We start from the raw sequence: 5,000 nt of genomic DNA, 5'->3' as shown, positions 1-5,000 counted from the left end.
AAGAAACGAATAACGAAAAACGGAATTATATCTCCTCCCTTGTTGCTTTAAATTAAGAACAAAACAAAAACCCTGAAAATTGCAGTGACAGGAAACTGGAATCAAATGAATGCTGAGGTCAGTTTCGCTTTTCATTCTTTCGCAGTCGATAAAAAAAAAAAAATACAATTCAAGGCAGATTGGCGTAATTCTAAGAACGTCGAACCCGATGTCTAGCGGTACCTGTTCTAGCTCTTTGAGTTTTGAGTTCAAATCCTACTAATCCCTATAAGACTCATTCCATCGCAACTTGGGGTGCCTTTAGTGAAGTCCACTGTGTTGCAAGCCAGATTCCCTATTTAAGGAGACCTTCCTTCCTTAGGTCTCAGAGGCCCTTGTAAAGGGCCATGGGCACTACTTTCCCTTCTGACCGAAGAGTAAAAGAAACCACTGGGTGCTGAAATATTTTCTAGAATCTATTTAAGTTGTTGATGTTGGACGGTGGCGGTGGTGGTGGGTGGGCTGGTTGTGGTAATGGCGGTGACATTGGTGATGGTGGTGGTGGAGCGTGGTAGGTGACTGGTGGTGTTTGCTGTCGGGGAGTGAACCAAAGGTGGTGGTGGTGGTGGTTTGTGTGACGAAGTAAAGTAAAACCATTGAGAAATAAAGGAGGGGGAATGCGGGGAGGGGAAACGTGTATATGGAAGTGGAGGCGGAGGAGGAGGAGGCGCTGTGGAAGAGTAAGGGGGATAAAAGAGCAAGAGTTATTAAAGTGAGGGAAGGGGTGGTGGTGATGGTGGAATCGAGAGGGGAGAAGGGTTGTAGGTGGTGGGTGCTACTTCTTCAATTATCACCCCATTTTGTCTTTTGTTATACTTTGCAACGACCGCCTGCAGCCATTACGTCACCACTACCATCACATCCACCGTCATTTCCACTTTTAACCCCCCTCCACCTCCCATGCGATGGCTGCACCATCCAGCTACTCGACCACACACACACACACACACACACACTGTATGTGTGACCTTTAGCTATCACAGACACAATAACATAGAAGGTTCGAGACACTGCTGCTGTTGATGACGGTCATGCTGATGATTATGATGATGATGAAGGTGAGGAGGGGGAGGAGTCTGTTGATGCCAACCACAAATAATAATAATAATAATGGTTTCAAATTTTGGCGCAAGGCCAGCAATTTCGAGAGAGAGGCAGGTTGATTACATCAACCCCAATAATTTAATTCGTACTTTTTGTATCGACCCCGAATGGATGAAAGGCAAAATCAGCCTCGGCGGAATTTGAGCTCAGAACGCCAAGACGGACGAGATGTCGCTAAGCATTTTATCCGCCTTGCTAACGATTCTGTTTGTGTGTCACCTTAACATTAACAATAATCTTTTCTTCTAAAGGCACAAGGCTTGAGATTTCGGGGGAGGGGGGTACTAGTCGGTTATATAGACCCAAGTGGGGTTTCAAAAACAAATCATTTCACTTTCTCTCAAACGTTTATAAATTCATATGACGTCAACAGCACACACACACACACACACACACACACACACACAACTATCTAGAATTGAAACATAGACAGTTGTAATGGACATTTCTACCCTGTATTCAGATAACTAAATGACCTGTCAGTATTTTAACGAAATACAGAAATAGTCAAGGTATCACAGCAGCTAATTACATTTCATCTACATGTCTGTGGGGAGAACAAACAGAGAGATGGCGACACACTGCCAATTTTGTTTTATATTGTAACTGGTGAATAATAGCGTCGGTTATAAGAATATCCCAGTTTTTGACTAGTAATTTATTTTATCAACACCGGAAAGCTGAAAGACGGCAAAGCTGATTTCAGCAGGAATTGAACCCGGCCTGTAAAGGCTGTATAAAATACAGTTGTTGCAGTTTTTGTTGTTTAGCCAAAAAGTCCTCCTTGATGACGCAAATCATTGATGAATAGCATTCTTGTCTTTTAAGAGATATCTACGAGTAAAGTTATATATGTCCTCTTTTCAAAATATAGTAAGCTGTGATTTAAGGAAGATTTGGTGGTTATTTCTAGCTGTTCCATGTGGGTTCTTCCTTTGGCTTATTCCTATTGTTGCTGTTTAGCTCAAATTCAACCCTGATGAAAATAGTTTTCCTACCGTCGCCATCCAACGACTAAACTGTGTAAGGATGTCGTTCCCTTCGTAATGATTCGTATTGTTGCTGTTTAACGAGAAGTAAATTTTAAATAGACAACGACTTGGTCATCAATGACATTCCAGCAGCCGTGACCATCCGACCAACCATTTATTCAAACACAATATATCTATGAGTCGTTTAATTCACCGAGAAGTGAGGTATATTTTGCTGTTATTTCTAGCATATCGAACCACTGCACGGAGATTTCCTCGTTAATAATGGTGGAACAGAAAAGGCCGACAACTTCAAAATGTAAGAAAAACAAAACAAGGAAGCAAAAGTACAATAACGAAAGAGTCAGGATAACCTTATAATGGACAGCGAAGAAGTTTCCAATAGGAAGTCCAGTCTGATTCCGTCCAATGACGCCACAAACACGGTGACCATACTGTTAAATTGTAATCTAGTCCAGATGGCCACCTCTGACAGTTATTTTTGTCTCTCCATGTTCGCCCTACACTTCTCATGGGTTCTCTCCCTCTCTCTCTCTCTCTCTCTCTCTCTCTCTCTATTTGCTTGTTCCTCCACTCACTCACTCACTGTCTGTCTATCTTTCTATCTATTTGTCTGTCTCTCTTTCACTCACTCACTGTCTATGCGCGTATATATAAATGTATATGTATATATGAGTTTAAATGTGTGTATATATATATATATATATATATATATATATATATATATATATATATATATATATATATATGTATGTATAACTAATATAAATGCATATCTGTATAAATTTACGCACACACACACCCAAATGTATATAGACCTACCCCAGAACAGGAATTAATTATCACAAATCAACTAAGCGTAATTAATAAGGGTTACTGCTTTACGACAGACGAAATGACAAAGTCCATACGCCATTTGGCAAACAACCAATCAGAGGCCTTGCTCGATTACTGACGCTGCTGGTCTCTGCTTACAACTTTATATATTCGCCATCTGCGAATATGTAACCTTATCTCTTCGAATCATCTCTTTTAGACATGGCCTCACATAATTCCATACGACGATGATGGATGGTGATTGTGATGACGACGGCGATGCTGATTATGATGATGATGATGGTGGTGGTGAGGATGACATGTATTGTTTTTGTTGGCGTTAGCATTTCTATCGTCATCGTCGTCGTCATCACCATCATCAATCGTCATCGTCATCGTCGTCGTCGTCCTCCTCCTCTTCATCATCCTGTTATTGTTTTTTCCACAACATGCTTTCGCAGTATAACCGAGTTCAGGTGTTGTAAACGTGTGTGTGTGTGTGTGCCTCCAGTGTGTACATACTTTTGTAGCCGTCGTCGTAGTTTCTAATGCTATTGACATTGTACTCTTATACTCCTCCTTCTCCTCATCATCATTATCATCACCCCTCATCATTGACATAATTAATATTTGAGAACTGATATTTCTCCTCCCCCCACCACTCCATGCCCCAGGATATGGCATATTACTATTATCAGTCAGATGAGAAAGAAAAAAAAAAGACAACATACTATTCCTAACAGCATCATCATCAGCAGCAGCAGCATCACCACCACCACCTCCACTACCAGGGTCAGCATCCCCCGACAACATCACTACCTCCACCACCGTAATCATCAACACATACATCAGCAGCACCAACACCACAATCGCAGCCAATGGCAACAACAACAACAACATCGACATTATCATAATCGCAAGTGGTCAACTGGAGCAACTAAAAATAGCAGCCGAATCTCCCTCAAAAAACAAACTGTAGTAAGTTGTGCTAGCGACGCTACTAAAGATTATTAAACATTACTAACATAAGAGTTAGTATATAATAAGAAATATTAACAAGTACTAAATAGTTCCGATTACCACTAACTATTATTATTAACATATTAGAAACAATACTTATCAAAACTGCCCATTGTTGACGAGAACTAACTAGTACAGACTAGTACTAACAAGTATTAAACTGCCCCTATTCAGAAGGAAATAGTATCAGCTAGTATTGAATACAACTAACTTTGCAAACTACTACTGTCAAGTATGAAACAGAAGTCTCCACTACTTACAAGTACGAACTGGTACTAAATAATACAAGCCCTGAATGTTAGTAGTCCTAGTACCAACCCGTTTCAGGCACTATTTCACGATATAAAGCAACATCAACCGGTACCAACTAATTCTAACCAGCGTTAACAGAACTAAATATTATGTATACCTGTATGCATATACACATACGTACGTACATATATATATATTTATCTATCTATAGGTACAAATATGTTTGTATTCATATGCATATATATATATATATATATATATATATATATATATATATATATATATATATATATATGTAAGTATATTCATATGTATGTATATGCATATGTATACGTATGTGTGTACGTACTCATATATGTATATGTTCTATGTAAAAGAACCAAACAGCGCCACAGTGGAAGCAGCTTGTCAGTGAAGCCAGTACAGACTTCAATACGATGTATGAAAGATGGCTGCCGTTTCTCGACTCGGGGTATTTAATACGATCATAGTTGACACATGTCTGTTTTACACAACTGTTAGAGGAGCGGATTAGAAGGTTGGACAATAAGTTAGCTGAGGACAACGCTGGCCCTACTTCCACCACGACACACACACACAGAGTTGTATAAGTACTTGCGTGCATGCATATGCACGCATGTGTATCTTGCGTGTATGCTTGACTGCGCGCTGCGTATATTTGTATCTGGAGAGAGATATGGTCTTCCGGTTTTTATGTTTGTGCGTGTGTGTGTGTGTGTTTGGTGAAACAAACAAGAAAATAAATCTCGAAACATG

At 39.8% G+C, this 5,000-nt stretch overlaps 1 protein-coding gene and 1 long non-coding RNA gene across 8 annotated transcripts in view; one reads left to right on the top strand and one right to left on the bottom strand.

Moving 5' to 3' along the window:
• LOC106878716 (transcription factor COE3) overlaps positions 1–5,000 on the bottom strand; it is a 335,557-nt gene that overhangs the window by 64,402 nt on the left and 266,155 nt on the right. The gene's annotated exons all lie outside the window — the stretch shown is intronic.
• LOC106878718 (uncharacterized) overlaps positions 1–5,000 on the top strand; it is a 151,253-nt gene that overhangs the window by 84,321 nt on the left and 61,932 nt on the right. The gene's annotated exons all lie outside the window — the stretch shown is intronic.

Source organism: Octopus bimaculoides, chromosome 22, assembly GCF_046866305.1.
Source record: "Octopus bimaculoides isolate indiv1 chromosome 22, ASM4686630v1, whole genome shotgun sequence".
NCBI classification, from domain to species: domain Eukaryota; kingdom Metazoa; phylum Mollusca; class Cephalopoda; order Octopoda; family Octopodidae; genus Octopus; species Octopus bimaculoides.
The sequence above is the reverse complement of the archived record's forward strand: the minus strand, read 5'-3'. Positions and strand labels throughout refer to the sequence as shown.